The following is an 18,991-nucleotide window of genomic DNA, read 5'->3' as shown; positions in this document are numbered from 1 at the left end:
CTCGCCAGCTCCCCGAGAACCAGCATAGTCCTTCCCACCAGTCTCAATCCCATTCCTGACCCTGACCTGTTCGCTCATCACAACCCATAGCCTGCCCAGCCCTCCCAGCCCTCCCATCGCAACTGCCCACTTCTAGTCCTGGCTCACATGACCACATGGGGTACTCTGGAGTCCTCAAGGGGCTGCTTGGCCCTGATCCAGGGGAGAAAAACTGAAATGCCTGCAGGGCCACGCAGATATTGGTCATAGCATAATGCAACAGGGAACAGTGGGAGCCAGAGAGAACTGGAGAGCCCATGGCCCAGCTAAAGACATTCACAGTATTATAAACCATTAGATACACTGTACCTGCCTCCCCACTGAAACACGCCTGTGGGCTGCATTCAGATGCTGGGATTCCAGTACGCAGCCTCTGAAGCTCTCACACTGTATCTCCCGCAACTCCACCACTGCACGGATATAAAATATGACAGACACAGAGTGGCCACGTCACCATTACCAGGTGGCAGAACTCAGGGTGACCATGTGTCCTCCATGGAATGCGATGGAACATGGGAAAGCAGGCTGCCCTATGCAGACTTAGGGGACTGCGCTGGAACATGCTGTGTGCAGGCAATGCCCTCTGTGGAAGAGAGAATGCCTGGGAGACCCCACCCCCCGCCCCAGCCAGAGCAGTCTGGTGCTTCTTCTTTGGCAAGACCCCAACCTCAGTGCACAGAGTCAGCCTCTGACGCTTTTCTTATACCTGCTATATTGCATCCAACAGGAATACCCGCTCCCCCCACATTCACAGCCAAGACTACAAGGGACAGTGTGGTGAGCCTCCCAGAGCACCTCTTAGGATCCACATACTGTGGTTCCTCCAGCTGCCAGGAGTGTGGCTGCTGACAGCTCCCAGCTGTGCCCCTGTCAGGCATTGCCCTAGCCTCAGGAGTCTACCTCGACTGAGGTTATGCCCACCCCCAGAGCAGCCTGCTGCCAGTGACTGGTTGAAAAGCTTGCTCACTCTCCTCTGGCCTCAATTTGGCACAACCCCAAGGGGTCATCTGGCTCCAGAGCTTCCTGTGGGCGTAGCTGGGGCCTTTGTTGTAATTGCAGTGAAGATCACCTTCTCCCTCTGCCCAACCCTACCTCCCTCCCATTCTTCCAGGTGCAGATGCTGTTCCCAAAGGCATGCACTCCCTGGAAACTTCCTGCATGCCAGTCTGCATCTCAGAGTCTCTTTCTGGGGGGGCAAAGCATGGACAGGATTCAATGAGTACTACTGCCAGGTTCTGAAAACTATTTATTCCACGTCCAGGTATTCTTCGATTTGATCCTCTCAACTCCTCAGTGAGGTGAATATATAGTTATTCCATTCTATGTATGAGTGTAGTAAGGTCTGGAAAGGTTCTATGTCTAACCCAAGGTCTCGTGAACAATGGTGGTGAATCTGATCTAACCTTCCGACCCTGCAAGCCCGGCTCCCTAGCTCACGGCAATAGCCAGAGCTGATGGGCGAGGGACAACACTTTATAGGGAGGAGATGGGGTGGGGTGGGGAGCAGGAGCAGGCTGCCACACACAGTTACTGTGCTTCACACAACCTTGGCCCGCGGTGCGCATCCCTGCCATCGGAGATTTATATCTATTTTCTCTCGAGTCTCCAGCAGGTGGCAGTCAAGAGTCTTGAGGATCCAGAGGCTCTTTCTCATTTGCATACCAGTTTGACTGGGCTCCTGGGGAGCTGACAAAGGTAAGGAGTGTGTGTGTTTGCGACTGAAGCTGAGCGCCCAGGTGGGAGGTGGCAGAGCCCATCTGGCTCAAGTAAGAGCGTTAGCCTGACCATCATCTAGGTATGAAAGCAGGTCATGCCCTTGCCCTTGACCATGAACGCACCTCCCTTTTTCTCTAACCCTCATAAGATGGCGGGTCTCAGCTGCTCAAGCACTCAAAATAAAGCAAAGTTTCTTCTTGGGAGAACCCTGACCACCCACGAGGGCTGACACCTGCTTACTCCTTAAAAATATCTAGGGTAGAATCTGAAAAGGGGGAATTCTTCAAAAATAGTAAATTTGAAGACATTCCTTGAAAGTTCATTCAATGACAGTGCATAATTTTGAAAGGCATAAACCCTCCAAGGACAAAAAAGTATATAGAAGAGAAAGCAACAGACGTGGCGAGAACTTTTAGGAAGTTTGAGCGGTAACTGCCTCGGCAGAGCGGGGGAGTCTGGGTACAAAGTGCCCACAGAGGTGCTGGAGGCGGCAAAGGACGCACTCCTCAAAACCCCGCAGTTTCAAGGGATCCGGGCGAGGTTCCTTTGCCGGAGGGGAGGAGGGTGTGGCTAAAAGCAGTAGGGCTGGTAAACGGTTTGTACTAAGGGTACCTGGGCTTTCAGATCCCTCCGTTCTGGACACACAATCTGGCTGCCATTACAGAGAATCCCGTCTCCTTTATTTACACAAAGCGGAAGCGAACTAGGAATGTGGGAGCTCTGCAGTTCATGGTCAAGGGGTCAGCGTCAGCAAACCTCCCGGCCTTACCCTCGGCTCCAAGCAGCGTGCCCTCCCGAAGGGCAGGAAGAAGAAGAGGGAAGAGAGCACATCGGGCTGCTCCTGTCCTCTTTAACCAGGAAAGCGGTGCTTTCCCAGAAGCCACCCTTCCCCAGCAAAGCTTTGCTTAGGACTTGTGGCCATTATCGAGTCACGTGGCCAGCACAAAGCACAGGGAAAACTGGAGAGGCAAATACTTTGCTTATGGAGCCTTCCTAGGAAAGACAAGCAAGGAGCAAGAGGGTGGGAATGAATGTGGGCCGAGCTACAGTTGTGGTCGGTGGGTGCCCAGGATCACAGGGCTTTTCTCTTGGCTGGTCATTTTCTCAATGTGGAATTCCCCAATCCTTTGCCAGAGTTGTGGCATGTAGCAAAGGTAGGGAAGCAGGGGGCTCACTAGGACCCCTTAAGGCCCCTCACTCCTGCCAATTGCCCCCTCCCAGAGCCGGAGGGAATATCTCTGGGTCTACAAGTCTTAATGTGAGCTTTCCATGGGCCCTCCTGCTTTGGGCCACAACCTGCACTGCTGCCTTCTAAGATGGCTAGTCCTCAGTGTTTATGGTTCTGAACGCCGATTCAGCTTGCTTTTCACCTGCCCCCGCCTCAGCCATTAGCAGAGTGAAGAGAATAGAAACACGAGCCAGGTACAACTCTTCCATCCCCTCACCATCTTCAGGCCTACCTGCCATCCATGTAGGGAAATGGGTAAACTTCGGTGGGCGCATACACCCTGCAGCTGTCAGAAGCAAAGAACGAGCTGCCTACACCACCCCATGGACAGAGCTCAAAGGCAGAGTGTTGAGGGAGAAAGATAAGGAAAAGAATGAAAGTTAGAACAATACTCATTTCCATAAATGAAAAGCGCATACACACAAATGGCCAATAAACCATGACAGAGTGCTCAATTTCATTAGTCATCAGGGAAATGCCAATTAAAGGCACAATGTGAAACCTCTGCACACCTACTCAAGTAGCTAAAATGAACAAGATAAAAATACCAAGCGCTGGAGGGGAGGATGCAGATGAACCAGAATTCTCACACGGTCACTGCTGATGGAGTGTGTGTTGGTAGAACCACTTTGGAAAACCGTTAGGCAGTGTCTACTAAAAGCACACACACTCTCACCCTGGCTGGTATGGCTCAGTGGGTTGCAGCATGTTCCTATGGACTGAAAGGTCCAGATTCCCGGTCAGGGCCCATGCCCAGGTTGTAGGTTTGATTCCTGGTTGGGGCACATATGAAAAGGCAGCCAATCAATGTTTCTCTCTCACATCGATATTTCTCCCTCTTCCCCCACCCCTCCCCCACCCACCCTTCCTCTCTAAAAGCAATGAAAAAATGTGGTGGTGAGGATTTTTTAAAAAGTAAACACACTGTCTCCCCTGACCCAGCAATTCCACTCCCAGGTGTGTGCCTGGCAGGATTGCATTATATACATTCACCAAAATTCCTGTGCTAGAATGTTCTTAACGGTGCTATTCATAGGAACCCCAAACTAAAAACTACCAAACACCCATCGGCAGTAGAATGGGTGGGTAAAGTATGGCATATTCACCCAACAGAATTCTAGAAAGCAATGAGAACAAAAGAACGAAAACCACAAGCGATATGGATGCACCTCATGAAGCTAAAGCTGATCAAAAGATGCGAGAGTTCATACTATAGGGTTCCATTTAAATAAATATCAAAACTAGGCAAAACTATCACAGGGAATTCGATGTGATGGGAGTAATTAACCTTGGAAGCGGTGGTGACAGGAAGAGGACATGAAGGGGAGTTCTGTGGTGCTGGCAACGTTTGGTTTCTCGACCTGTGTGCTGGGTATTGGGACGTGTTCAACTAGTGACAACCTGTGAGCGGGAGGGACACTGCGGGTCTGTGCACTTCTCCATTTGTAGGTTATCGTGCGATCGAAGTAAAGCAGAAAGAAAGGGCTGGGGCAGTAAAAACAGAAAGCACATAGGCACAAGCAATAGTACATACTTTACAAGGGTGTGTACACATTTAAAGGCCTGCTTCACCTGTTAGAGAGGGTGCCTGCGTGGGGAGGGACATGGCAGTGAGGTTGGGGTGGCAGGGGAAGAAAGAAACGGAAGAGCAGAGAGGAGTCTTGTATGCCTGCACGACACTGTGCCTGGCCCCACTCTGCAGCTGAGGAGCGGAAAGTGTGGAATAAGGAAACACTGGTTTGAAAAACCTTGGACTGTTCTCTCAACGGTCTGCTGGATGCACATCCCTGCTTTCGTTAAATGGGGTCTGGCAAAGAGAACAGAGTCGCCCAGATCTTGACAAGGGCTCTTGGCGGCAAGTGCCCCATCTCAGGCTCACTGCCCTTTCCTGCCTCCCTGAGGCCTCTCTCAGACTACAGATATGTTGGCTGAATCTCCCCAGGATCAGAACTCTGGTTCCTCCTCGTGGGCTTCTCGTCTCAATCTGGGTGCACGTAGACTCGTCGGGCTTAGCCCACCTCTCCTGCTGGCAACACCCCAGTGCTCAGCACTAAAGAGGACTGTGACAAGCTGAACGTTGTTAGCTGTAGATGAAGCTAGGGGCTCTCTAACGCTGACCCCTTTGCCCCCAGCAGACTCCATTCTAGCTAAGTCTCCTACTCGGACCAACGTCCTCCATTTGCAAGTTTGAATCTTCATTCTGGAGCCCAGAAGCCGCCGGTAGAAGACCTCAGGGAGGACCCGAGTTTTACTCCCCTCTCCTCCCACCTAGGAGGTGTGAACTCAGGAAAGGCGTTCCCGCCCCCGGGCTGAAAATTTCACATTGTCTGCACTTCCCATATTGGCCGCTAGTGGGAGATGGTGGCCAACCTGAGGCCCGCCAGGGGGCTAGAAACGGGCAACTAGCAGTTGGTTCATCCGTCTAGCCTCCAGCTACACAACTAGACGCGGGGCCAGAAAGGGTCCTGTGTCCTGAACTTCCCTGTAGACTGATTTTCTTCCTCATTCAGGCCCCTCCTGCAAGCACAGATAGCTCCTCAGTGTACATGCAGGGCGCTCAGTGACCCCTGGAGCTCCACACACCAAGGTCCCGAAGGGAAGATGGTCCCCTGGTGACCGCTCCAAGATGCCAATAATGGAGGGCAGGTCACAGCCTCTGAGCTCCCAAATACAGCACCTCAGTGCCCTCTGAGAACTCCATACCCTTTTGCCCTCCAACAACAATCCTTACTTCCAGCAGGAGCCTTGAAGATGTGTTAGGAAAGAGTAAAACGCTGCTGGGAAAAAGTCTCTCGTGTGTGCACACACGTGTGTGCATGGGTGTGCTCTCGTGATGCTCTGGGCTGTGGACCCCGTGCAGGGCAGTGCATGCTACCCCTTTCAATGATGTTACTGCTCTGTGGGCAAAAGATGGTTGTGGTCTCTTTTGTTTACACAAGGAACTGTGTTGCTGGATAAGCATCCCCACCGGTCAGCCTGGGTGTGTGAGCGATTGTGTTTGTCAGTGTCTGGATCCCCGTGCCCTTGTGTGAGAGATACTGTCTGGCTGTCTCAGTGTCAGCTGTGTGTCTCCATGTGTCAAGGTGTGGGTTGCATGTGGTGAGTGTGAGTGTGTGTGTGTTTCAGTGTGAGTGTCCGTGTTCGTTGGTTGTGTGGTTCTTCCAGTCAGGGTGTTTCCATCAGCGCACGGTGTGTGTATAGGTGTGCACCATCGTGCAGACCTGTGTCCTGTCTGTGCATGTGCCTCTAGGAGCATGTGGGTCTACGTGAGTGTGTGTGTCTGTGTCAGTGTGTCAGTGGATGTGTGTCTCTGAGTCATGAGGGTGTCACTGAGTTTGTCAGAGTGTCTGCCTCAGTGACAGCGTGTGTCAGTGATGTGTCTGCTGTGTGTCCCTGTGGGTGTTTGGATGTCGGTGTGTGCCTGTGTCGGTGTGCTATGTCGGGCATGTTTGTCTCAGCACGGTTGTCTATGTGTGTCAGGGTGCTAGTGCATGTCCGTGCGCGCAGGGAAGGTGTCTGGGGTAGGGTCCCCAAGCCAGGGAGGACATGTGTGTGTACTCTGGCCAATGTTTGCCGGCGTCCGCGTGGGTGGCTCTCTGTGGCGAAGCATCCCCAAGTCGGTGTGGCTGTACCCCACCATGTGCCGGTGTCCGCGTGTGCCTGTCCGTGTCGCGTGGGCGGCTGTTTGTGGCGGGGCGCCCCCAGGTCGGTGTGGGGGTGTACGCCCCGGCGGGAGCCGAGGTGTTCTCCCGGTGAGCGGGCGGAGCGCCACGTGCGGAGCCCCGGCCGCGTCGCTCTGGGGCGGAGCCAGCCGGGGGCCCCAAGCCCCAGGCCGAGCCCAGGCGGGGCCCGCCCCCGACCCCGCCCCCAGCCCGAGCCCGCGCCTCCCGCGGAGTCCCGGAGCCGGAGACTAGCGGCGGAGCCGAGACGGCCGTGGCGCCCGTGGGATGCAGGGATCGCGACCCCGGGGCTGCTGAGCCTGCGCCCAGTGCTTCGAGCCTCGCGCCGAGCCGAGTCCGCGCCGAGCAGCAGCCACCCATCCCGGGGCCCCGGCTGGGGCACCAGCAGGTGAGCGAGCGTCCCGGAGTCGGGCAGCCCGGCCCGGCCCGAGCACCCTTCGCCTGCCGCCGCCCAACTTTCCTCCCCGAGGGTCGGAGCTTCCAGCCCCTGCTCTCTCCCTTCCCTGACCCGGGTCCGCCCGGCAGCTCCCTCCCCCATCACTGCCCCTAAGGGTGGGAAGGGGAGAAGAAGGGGCGCAGTTCAGCCTGGCTGGAGGGGATCCCCGGGGGAGGGCATCTCTAATAGCCGCGCACCCCCTCCCCTTCCCTTTCCTTCCGGGTTTCCCAGTGCGCTGTCGAGGGCCGGGGGAGGGGGAGCTGCGGCCCCGGCTTCCCCGCCGACCCCGGCGCAGGCTCAGGGAAGGTCTGGGATTGGGACCCGGATTCCCGAGGCCGGAGACCCCAAGGTCAGAGCGGCGACTAGGCGCGCAATGAATGTGGTTCCAGGGAGCGGGGGAGCTGACAGAGCAGGGCTGGGAATGGGGGAGGGGGCCAAACACCCCCTTTCTCTGGGCCGTGCGGAGCCGTCTGCCCGGGCAGTCCTCCCTGGGACGAGATCTCTGCCCGTCCTGACCAGGGACAGATCTCTGTGCGTCCTGAGTGGGGAGAGATATCTGTGTGTGTGTTCTATCTCCGCGCGCCCCGACCACGAAGAGATCTCTGCGCCCTCTGACGCCCTAATGGGGCGGCATATGGTCTCCGTGCGCCCTGAAGGCGGAGAGATCTGCGTGTGCTCTCACCAGGGGAGATCTCTGTGCGCTGGGACTGGGGCGCAGCTCCCTGCCCTCCCGGCTCTGACCCGGGCAATCCACGTGCCCTGACGGGAGGTGGCTCTTGTCTTCTGTTATTTGATCGTCTTTGGTGGCGCCTTAGGAGGAAATAGAGGTGCCTTGCCTTGTGGGAGCTGGAGGTATGGAGTGGTAGTGGTGGGGGGAGTGCTGGGGACAAGGCCCTGGCCCTAGGCCCGCCTGCGTTGGAACACCTGTTTGAGGACAGCGCAGAGCCCAATCAGGAAGCCATGGCCGAAGTTGCGGCAGGAGTCGATCTTCTCTCCTTACTGCCTTGAGACCAGCCTGGAGTGGTGGGATCGACCATCTCCTCTTGGGGCCCTGGGCCGGCATTCCCTTCCCCCAGCTGTCTCCTTGCTTCCTGCTGAGACCCTCCAGCCCCCCAGCACCATGAAGACAGGCTATGCTATGATCCTACCATGCCACAGCGCCTCAGCCCTCTCCCGGATCCCCACCATCCCCCTCGCCATCCAGAGGGATCTTGAGAAGCAGAGGCTGGAGCCACCCTGGCCCAGGCCCTTGCTGCTGCCTTCAACTCCATCCCCTTGTCCTCAGTTCCTCCCGACTAGAATTGGGCGAGTGCTCAGGGTTGGGGGGTAGTGGAACTGGAAGGTGGAATGAGGGTGGCACCAGCCAATGGCTCAAGTCAAGCTGTAGTCACAGGAACGTGGGGAGCTGAGGGCCAGAGTGTGGAACACAGATTTCGTGCTAGGATTTCCAGCTCCGTACTGAAAGGAGCTTCACTGAATTTTTAATCTTACTCTGTCATCACCACCACGTTGTACCGGGGGAGGGGGGTGGAATTGAGGCTGGGAGTGAGTCAAAGACTTTATACAAGGTCATTGGATCTGGGGCACCACTTAGGGTGAAGATTCCTTGAGATCTTCCCGGGGCCACACTGACCTAGGACTGACCGAGGCGGATCTGAGCAGAAGGGAAGCTGGCCCCAGCTGCGGCATGGACAGCTGCAGTGCCTCTTGGGTGCTGGGCCTGGTCTCTGGGTGGGGATCGCAAGTCTCCTGGAAAAATGATGGGATTGACTCACTCAGCATGAAGCTCGAGCTCAGAGCAGTGGGTCAGAAGCCCCAGAGACAGCTGGGGGTGAGGGAGCAGGAAAGATTGGGGTCCCAGGCAATCCAGGGAGGAGGGAGTCCTGGGGGCAGCCTGGGTGTTGTCAGTGGCGTTCTCTGTTCTGTTTTGTTCACAGGAGGCTAATTCCTGCTGACCTTTGGGAAGGTTATCGGGAAAGCATGCAGTGAGAAAAGCGTGTCCTCTTGGCCCATTCAAAAGAGGAGTGATTACTTTTGGCCAAGAAAGTCTAGGGTATCTAACAAATATAACCTTTCACCTGGGTTTTGAAGGATGAATAGGAGTTTTCCAGGAGAAGAAGGTACAGTCCAGCCATCAGGCCTAGCATGTGCCAGCCGTATCCAGAGAGGTGCAACAGCACAATTGTTACTTCAGTGACCTGTTAGGTCCCAGTGAAGGAGAGAAGAGCAGCAGCTAAAGTCAAGATCACAATTCCAAGGGCCTTTGTGAGCTCTGCTCAGGAATTGGGAATTTATCCTCAGTAATGGTACTAAAAATAGCTAACTTTCACTGAGTGCTGCCTGCCAGCCAGGCGGAGCACTAAGCACTTTATAAGGCTCATCTCACTGAATCTTTGCATCAACCCTGGAGGTAGGGACCATAATAATGACCATTTTGCAGGTTGATAAAATCGAAGGCCCAGAAAGCTTAAGTAACTTGCTCACAGTCATACATCGCTAAGTAGCAGGACTTGAGTTTGAGCCCAGGTGTCAATACAGCTGCTCTGTGCTCTCCCACCTCTCCAGTGCAGACCAGAGGTGCCATCGAAAGTCTTGCAATGGAAGGAGAGGGACAGGCAGGTTACCGCAAGTGACAGAACCTGTCGTGTTCCAGCTGCCTTCTCTGTTAAGGGACATGCCACTCTCCTGTCCCTAACTTAGATTGCTCATTAAGTGAGGTTCTCTGCCTCCCTGTCACACTGGGAAAGGGGCAATGGGCACGTGAGGTTTGGGTTGGCAATCTAGATGAAGAACGAAGGGGAAGGGTTCTGATTTGAATCTGTAGCACTTCCAGGGAGGGATGCTGATGTCCAGTGTCAGTTGGAGGGAAGGGTCCACCCTTCAGGAAGGAGACCTGAGCAGGAGATGGGAACTTAGGATCATCCGCAGACACTGGAGCCATGGTAGTGAATGAGATTGTCCAGCAAGAGTGCTGGTCAGTGCTGGTCACCAGCCTCTCAGTCCTGGTGACATTAGCATCACTTGGAAGGCTTTAAAACAAAACAAAACAAACCTATGCCTAGGCCCCACCCCAGAGATTCTAATTCATTTGATTCAGGTGAGGCTTGGGCATCAGCATTGTTGAAAGCACCCCCAAAGTGACCCCAATTGGTGAAGAGGGGGAGAGAGAAGAGGGTGGAGGGTGGAGTCCAGAGCCCTCGGGCATTCTAACCATTCTAACTGTCGAGGCAGGAGGAGTCCACCAGGAGGCTGGGCAGGAGCAGTCAGCGAGGTGGGATGAGAGCCACAGTGGAGGTGTCCCAGAGGCCAGGAGGGTGCCTGTCCCAGAGGAGGGGAGTCCCCTGTCTCTTTCTTCTGAGTTAAAAAGGTACATTCTGAGAAGTTCATGGATAGATTTAAAAAAAAAAAGGAATGCTTAATTTTAAAAAAGAATTGTCCATTAGACTGAGCAACAAGGAAGGTCCTGGTGATTTTGACAACAGAAATTTCCCTCTTAACACTGACAGAATGTGGTGCCCAGCAACACCGATTGTGGGATGCATGAATGAATGAATGGGTGAATGAATGAATGAATGAATGAGTTGGTGACAATGGAAGTCCATTTTGGAGAGGGATGAGGAGTGAGCAGGAGGTGAGGACGTGGAGAGAGCATGTGTAGACAGCTCTTTCAAGGAGTTTGATGGTTTAAGAGGGAGGAGAGAGATAGAGGGGAGCTGGCAGGGGGTGCGGTCCAGGGAGGGTTGTAGGAAGAGCCTGGAGCGGACACTGAGTGTCCATGCAGTGCATCCGTGTGTGGTGCTGATGGGCAAGTGCCTGTTCCTCACAGCGAGGCACCAGAAGCTGTGAGTTAAAACTGTGCCCGTGGGGGCCAGTGGGCCAGTCAGGAGGCCTGGGGTAAGACGACTCTTCCCATGAATCTCTGAGCAGCAGATTTCGGTGGCAGGAACTGTGGTTCCTGCTGGAGGTGGGGTCAGCAAGGGGAGGGAGATCTTGCTCTGTGGAGAGAAAAGTGATGTTTGGGGACAAGATGAGGTCGTCTAGAGCAGGTGTCCAGGAGTAGAGGGGCAGGTGTGAAAGTCCTGTGGCTAAATGCCCAGCAGCAGAGAGAGGAGAGGGCAAAGTCAGGGGCAGCCTGTGCACACAGCAAGGAGCAGAGCTGGCACAGGGGTGGCTGGAGCTGCAGGTGAGCCTGGGACTCCTTCTGCCAGCTCAGACCACCCTGAGTCAGAGAGGTCTGAGGCAGAGTTCAGCCTGGGACGGCGGGGAAGAGCCTGGATAGGACATTCAGCACCTACTCTGGGCCCTGGAAGATTCTGGAAGGTGTACAATTCAGATACAATAACTCTTCTCCTGAAGTCTACATACTGTTGGGGAAAGACAGACCAGCTGCTACTAATCAAATAGATAGAGAACATAATTTTAGATAGTGACCGGTGTGATGAAGGAAATAAAACAGGATGATGTGAGGGAGAGATGGGAGTCACTTTACACCTTCTTGAAGGAGGAGACTGAACTGCAACCCAAGTAACAAGAAAGAACCGATTTTGAGGAGGCCCCGGGAAAGGATGTCTTGTAAAGAGGGAGCAGCAAGTGCAAAGGCCCTGGGGCAGGGACAAGCTCCCGAGGCGGGGTTGGCAGCTGCAGCTGGGGTAGGGTTGGGGAGGTTCCTCACTTCCCTTTCCACCCGCACCCTCTTGGTCATCTGCCCCTCCAGACTGCCCCTTCGGCTGTGCACACCACTCAACGCAGGCTGGCAGCGATTCCTGGGGATGAGACTATATTTAGATACAACTCTCCTCTCTGTGGGCCTAGAACATACTGTGTCTTTTTAAGATGATCAATATGGAATGGGTGCTATTTATAGAGACCCCACGTCAATTTCTGGGGCCTGAGACCCTCCGATGGGGGAGGGAGTCCAGGCCCAGGCTGTGCCAGGGCAGGCACCGAGGCTGGCATTACATGGGAGCCATGTGACTCATGGATTCTTTGAAACTTGTATCACCTCCCCTGCCTGCCAGGCCGCCCTCACCTCATCCCTGCAGAGTCACAGCCATGGGCTGCAGAGCTGAGTGCCCACCTCCAACTTCAGTTCCTGGGGGGGGCGGGTATCCAGTGTGCCCCAAGCTCAACAGAAAATTCAGTTGTGGTTGTTGAAATCAGAGTCCAATGGGACAGTTTATCAATCTCTCTTGTCCATTCCTCGTGCCGTTTACTACTCTGAGTAAGCAGAAAGGACACTGAGGACCCTTGGGGCCTCTCAGGTTCACCCCATGGGCCAGAGAATTTGTCCCAGACAGAGAAAATGCAGGATTGGAGTCCAGAGCTCAGCCTCCCTGGTGGGAGGTCAGTGTGTCCCAGAGCAGCCAGAGGGGACTGCCTGGAGGAGGTGGGATTGGAGCCAAGCCATGGAAGATGCACAGGCTTTGGAAAGGTGAGAGGGATTGGATTATTTGCTGCCCTGTTGTGGGAATAGAATGTTTCTGCTCTGATGCTAGACTTCTTTTTCTCTCTCTCTCCTCTTCAGTTTCTTCCCCTGATTAAATCTCCCAGGGAGGCAGTGGAAAGTTGAGTCCCCACAGGCGTGATAACCAAGTGGAAGGACAGAGCTGCTCTCACAGCATCTGTGTGGGCCCAGGGAAGGTCCCTCACTCGCTTGGAGATTCGGCTGTTGTCACCTCAAGGGCTTTTGATCCTCTCTTAGAGCCCTGGGAGGCGGAGGACCAGTGCCGGCCACCCCGTAAACTCAAGGTCACACCGGGATGCAGGCGGCCCTAAGCCCAGGGCCTGTGTCACCCGGCCCCGCCTAGGTCTTGCCCAGGCAGTCCCCATGCTTTCTGGGAATAGATTTTGAACAGTAGAAAGGCTCTTCCTGGCAGCAGGAGGGTAGTAAATGCCTTTCTGGCGGGTATCGATTCCTCGAAGGCCTGTTTGAAGGAAGGGCCTGGCCCAAGAGGCAGTTTTCAGAGGGACAGCAGGTCAGGGAAAACTAATGTGGCTGCAGGCACCAAACCAGTTCTCAGGCCACATTAGCGCTGCCCCCATTTGGGCCAGGCTGGGAGGTACCCTAAACCCCCTAAAGTCAGACCCTGGGAGGGACCAGCCCAGCTCAATCAATACCTCCTGCGTGGCCATCAGAGCCCCAGCCTCATCGACCCGAGGCCGACAGCTGGAAAGTGGACCAAACAAGCCCCCTCAGAGCCCAGGTGCCTTCCCTCTGCTGCCTCTGGGCCTATTCCCAGGAAGATCCCATCCCTGGGCCCATTCCCTGCTGGCCCCAAGCCCACTCAAGGGACACCCAGCTGGTGTGGGGGTGCAGGGAGGCCAAGGGACGGAGGCCTGCTCAGCACACCCAAAACTGAGTGGAAGGCAGCACAGGACCCTCCAGGGCTGGGTCAGACGCAGCCCACACTGTCAGTGAAACCAAGCAGCAGCCAGTCGCTAGCAAAATTGGAAACCCAGGGAAAGCCTCCACTCACTTGCTGGGCCTGGGTGCCTATTAGATGGATAATTGCCGAGCTTCTGTTTCAGGAAATGTCTGAGGGAAGGAGAGAAAAAACTCCCCAAGGATCCCCCGGGGCCGATCATGCCCAGAGATAGCTGGACTTTGGGTCTCTTCCAGCCCTCGCCTTTGTGATTCAATTAAGGGCTTGTCCCCAGATGGATAAATTATGTTCACAGTGCATTGCACAGGTAACTTAGATGACACTCACCAGCAAACACAAAGTAAAAATTTCAAGGGTGTTGAGCAAGAACACATAGGAGTCCATACGATGTCATTGCATAGATGTGAAGTTTGGGAGCGGGCAGAAGTACCCTATGGTGATAGAAATCAGAAGAGCTGATTGGAAGGGGACTGTAGGGAACTTCCTGGGATGATGGAAATGTTTACTATGTTAACTGGGGGAGTAGTTACCCAGGTATGTACAATTGTTAAAACTCACCCCCCTGTACCCCAAAAATCTGTGCATTTTCTTCTTGTATATATTTTACACCCCAGTTTTAAAGAGTAGGAAGGAAAAAGGGCTGCACATTTGCCTCTCCTGTCACGAACACTTGTGGCGCAGATTTTGTGTGTTGGTGGATTGGCCTCTCTCCCTCTTGGGGGGCGAAGAAACCCTGTAGAGTAGGCCCCTTGGGCTTCTCTGGGGGCATTTTTCCCTCTCTCAGTGCACACAGTAGGTGCCCCATAAACACCCCGGTTGCCATGGCATCAATGCTGACAAATCAGTGCTAAAATTAGTTGGAAGAAACTGGGCTAGAGAGAGACTTAGGATGCTGGTTGCTGTCTCAGGGGCACCTGTGTGCCAGGAAGGGCATTTCCTGGACCAAGGTGGGCACGTGTCTGGCCCCTCGTGTGTGCTGTGCAGGTTTAGACGGTCCGGGGTCTGGGGAAGGAGTGCCCCTGGGTGACAGAGCCAGCTCTGTAACTTCTGGGAGTTGTACCGCGGTCCCTCGTACCCACGGTTTCACTTTCCGTGCTGTCAGTTACGCGTAGTCAAATGCTGTCTGAAACTATTAAATGGAAAATTCCAGAATTAAGCAATTCATAAGTTTTAAACCTCACGCCAAACTGAGTAGTGTGATGAAACCTCGAGCCACCCTGCTCTGTCGCACCTTTGACCCTTGTCTCCGGGCTGTGTGTGCTGCCCACCCCTCAGTCACTCAGCGACGATCACCGTATCCAATCGGTCATCGGAGCGAGAGAGACCACATTCACTTGACTTTCATTGTGGCATGTTGTTGTAATTGTCCTATTTTATTATTCGTTATTGTCGTTAATCTGTTACTGTGTCCGAGTTATAAATTAAACGTTATCATAGGTATGTATGTATAGGAGCGAACATAGCACGTACAGGGTCGGGTGCCGTCGGCGGTTTCAGGCACGCACTGAAGCTCTTGGAACAGATGTCCAGTGAATAAGGGCGGATCACCGTCGGTCATCTGGGTCCACACCCTGGAAACCCAGGGCCCAGGGCAGTGCTGGTTCTTGACTGACAGCTCAGTGCCACTCAGCACATTAGAGATTCCTGATGCAGGAAGCTGTAAAGGGGTGACAGGAAGACTTGAGCTTGGGGAGATGGGGGTGCCGGGTACCCTATGGAGGGGGCCCTGAACAACCTAGGGAGTTTGGTGAGATGGATGAGCAGCTTCCAAGCCCCCCACCCCTGTCCTTACTGTGGAATGTGGAGGGGGATGAGAAAGCAGGCATCTTGGGCTGAATCTAGGGCTCAGGCCAAAGGTGCCCACTGCCCTGCCCATGCAAGCTCTCCTCAACTTCCGCTCTGGAGGGGAGTCTGGTCTCAGGGACCCCCACCTCCCATTTCATCCCTGCCTGGGAAATCACTTGGGCAGAGCAAGCAGGTGGGGTTTTCCAGTCAGCTGAATTTCTCAGGGCTTCAGCCTGAGCGTTGGAATTCATGAGATGCAAATGTATGTAAATGAGGGCATCCCCAGCTTCTGGGGTGGGCGTTTGCCTCCGGCAGGGATGGGGGTGATTCCAGATTGCTGTGGGTGGGGATGGGGACTAGAGAAGGAAAGCCCCTCAGGATGCCCCCTTCACGAGGACCGAGGACCAGGCTCTGGACTGGACAGGGTTAATGTCGGTGCAGCTTCAAAGAAGTGGCGCTTCAGGGAGTCGGTTCGCTGAGGCCCCGCACAAGGACGCGCCTTTGATCTGGGAGCAAAGACCTGAATGCACAGGCCACCAGCACCAGCTGGCACCCCCGCCGAGCCTTTGTCCAAGCCTTTACCCCGAGAGAGCCAGGGCTGTGCAGATAATTGCCGGGGCGGCAGGGATGTTCTGAAACCTGCTGTCGACCCCCACCCCCCACTACCCCACCTGTGGCTTGAGCCTGCAGAGCCTCCCACAGCCACCGCCAAAAACCTGGGTGGCCACTTTCCAGTCTGCTGAGGACAAGTCTCCTTCAACTCATCCCGCCCCTCCTTCCCCTCCATGTCCCCCTCCCCCTCCTCCCCCATCCCCAGGCTTGCTGGCCACCCAGCCCCAAAGCAGGTGGAGTTCTGCAAGGATTTAGGGAGAACCTGGGGGCTGGACTTCTGTGGCAGCACCATGCAGTAGAGATTCAATGTGAGCTACCAATGCAAGTCACATGTGCAATTTTAATTTTCAGTAGCCATATTTTACCACGTAAAAAGAACCGGGTGAAATTACTTTTAACGTACTCTCTTTCATCCAGTATATCAAACACATTACCAGTTTCAGTGGTGGTCCATATCTAAACGTTGTTAACGAAGGAGTTGACGTTCTTTATCGTACTAAGCCTTCAAAATCGGAGTGGATTTCCAACCGCACATCTGGATTGCCTCTAGCCACGTTCCAGGTGCGCAGCAGCCACAAGTGCTGGGTGGCTGCCCTGTTGGACAGGACAGCTCTGCGGGGCCTGAGCTGGAGAGAAAACTGCTGCGGAATCGTTTCTGTCGGGGAAGCTGCCGACTCTTTGGGTGTGGGCGGAAATCGACCAGGTCTCCCTGGGAGCATCTGCTCACCCGTGGGCATGGCCAGGCTGCATAGAGGGAGGACCAGCCTTAGTGGAGGTCCTCGGGGCAGCCCCGTAGCTTTGGAGTGGAGATCCCTGACATGCTTGGTCCAGGTAGGCGGGCCACAGGTAAGCTATGACCTTTCCTCCTCTGCTCTGTGTGCCCTCAGAGGTGGGAGGCAGTGTAGTGAGTGGTTAGGCTCAAAGGCCTGGCTACAGGGAGGCTGGGGCTTGCTTACCTGACCTCTAAGCATCTCATGCTCTCCTAAGACAGGGATAATAGCACCCCTCCTTGGCAGGACTGGTGAAGCAGTAGAATAAGGTGACCCACATTTAGTGCGGCCCCTGGCATATAATGAGCACCTGAGACTGGTGGGATGACTCCCCCGCCCAGGCTCTTGGTTGAGGAAACTGATGTACAGAAAGGAGGGGGATGGCATTGTCCAATGCCACAGTGTGGGTTAGTGGCTGGGCAATGGGTAAGGTAATCTGACATTCATTTATTCGTTTATTCATTCACTCACCAGACTCTTGTAGGCAACTCTGCTGGGCCAGACCATGCTTGGGGAGCGCAGGGACAGCCAAAGGGAGAGGCGGGTGTGGAAGTAAATTACTGTACCCTGCAATGAAGCTTGGATGGCAACACAGGTGTGCCAGGTACACAGAGAAGGGAGGGGCCAGCCAGGCAGAGAGGGCAGCAAGGAAGGCTTTTCAAAGAAGGGTTCTCTGAGCTGGATCTCTTAGGGGAAAAGTAATGACAATACCACAACCATGACAGCAGGTGACAGTCATTGAACACTTCCTGCGTGCCCAGCACGTACAAGTACAAATACATGTATGACACCCCTGTGAAACGAGGAAGGTCTGATTTAACCCCATTTTACAGATGAGAAAACTGAGGCAGAGAAACATCAATTAACTTGCCTAAGAGCGCATGACAAGTAAGTGGCCAGGAACCAGATCCACAAGCCGTCGTGCTTCCAGGCCACAGATCTAACCACTCCCCTATCCCACTTAGGAGCAGGAATCTTCCAGACAGGGGGCTGTGTGTGAGAGGGTTGGAGGGGGGGACAGGAACAGAGCTGGACACAGGGCTGGGTTCTGGGGCCCAGGGCATTTCCTCCCTGCCATTCTCAGCTAGACTGGGTGGAGGCTTCCTTAAAAGCTACCACAGAGTCTCCGTTGGTGACTTTTCCTCATTTCCCTGCCGTCACCTGTTGATTTGGGATCCATCACCTTGGGAAGGAAAGGTTCTACCATGCCATCTGTAGTGCCCTCTACACAGTGGGCACTGATTAGATGTTTAATGAATTATTCAATTAATGAGTCCACAAGTCAGGATGTTAATTAGTTGTAATGTGTTCTCCTCAAGGAAGAACCGCAGTCGCTCCTGGGGCCCTTACCTCCAACCCCCTGTGGGGGGTGAGCCCCTGCTTCAAGGGTGGCCACACCCTCTGCTGGAAGGCGAAGTGGAAGGCCATGCCACAGGGCCAGGGCACAGGTGAATGAGTGCCCACAGTTGTGGGTGCCCCGGCCTGGGTTGCCCCAGGCTGCAGGGCAGGAGAGGGGCAGGCCGTAGAGGAAGCCAGCTGAGGTTTTCTAGGAAGCCTGCGAACCACTTCCACAGGACGCTTTGCATAGATTTACAAGGCTCCAGGCTTTGATTCCAAGGTGACCCAGGACGCAGGCCTGTACCTGCTTTCAGGATGGGAAGGGGAATGGGGCTGCAAGGAGGGGTTGGCTGGAGTCGGGTCCTTCCTCACGCCTAGCATGGCCAGGTGCCCTGGTATGTCCGGGACTGAGGGCATCTCGGGAGGCAGGGATTTCAGGGCTCAAACTAGCGACGTGCTGAGCATGGCTTCCCCTCTGTGGTACCCACAGCTGCGCAGGCCGACGTGCCCCGTGTCAGGACACAGTAACCGGCACTGACTGAGCAGCAGCTGCTTGCCGCGCGTGTTCAGGGAAGTCTCCCTTCCGGAAGGGACCGAAAGAGGAGACAGTGCAAGGGTCCATTTCCCGGTGTGCACAGTCGATCTGCTCCCCCAGTAGCATCTCTGCCCTGATGTGAACACCCGTGCACACAGGCCAGTGATTCGGAAGGGGGTGGCGGGGCAACGGATTCCCAAGGAGAGGCTTTCAGGCTGTCTGGGGAGGCCAGACTCACCTGACAAACCGGCAGAGAGCAGGAGGCCAGGAAGGGGCCAAGGGCTGTGGGCAGGGCACAGCCTCCTGGCCCAGAGGAGGGAGGTCAGTGTGGGTGGGCAGTCAGAGGAGGGGTCCTGGAGGAGGTGGGGCGGTAAGAAGAGCCTGAGGTGACTGCCATCACACAGGGCAGGGGAAGTGTTTGGGGATGTCTGAGCCAGGGAGTGGTGGAGGGTGCAGGTGGGGGTGAAAG

At 54.9% G+C, this 18,991-nt stretch overlaps 1 protein-coding gene across 7 annotated transcripts in view; it reads left to right on the top strand.

Moving 5' to 3' along the window:
- The first annotated feature begins 6,895 nt into the window (after window positions 1-6,895).
- SCN5A (sodium voltage-gated channel alpha subunit 5) overlaps window positions 6,896-18,991 on the top strand; it is a 92,874-nt gene continuing 80,778 nt past the window's right edge. For 6 of the 7 annotated variants that reach the window (XM_045199826.3, XM_024565673.3, XM_024565669.3 and 3 more), the window contains exon 1: window positions 6,896-7,051. The gene's annotated coding sequence lies outside the window, so the exon portion shown is untranslated. The remainder of the gene's footprint in view (window positions 7,052-18,991) is intronic. The other variant, XM_071222116.1, reaches the window with a different exon arrangement.

This window comes from Desmodus rotundus, chromosome 8, assembly GCF_022682495.2.
Source record: "Desmodus rotundus isolate HL8 chromosome 8, HLdesRot8A.1, whole genome shotgun sequence".
NCBI lineage: Eukaryota > Metazoa > Chordata > Mammalia > Chiroptera > Phyllostomidae > Desmodus > Desmodus rotundus.
The sequence above is the reverse complement of the archived record's forward strand: the minus strand, read 5'-3'. Positions and strand labels throughout refer to the sequence as shown.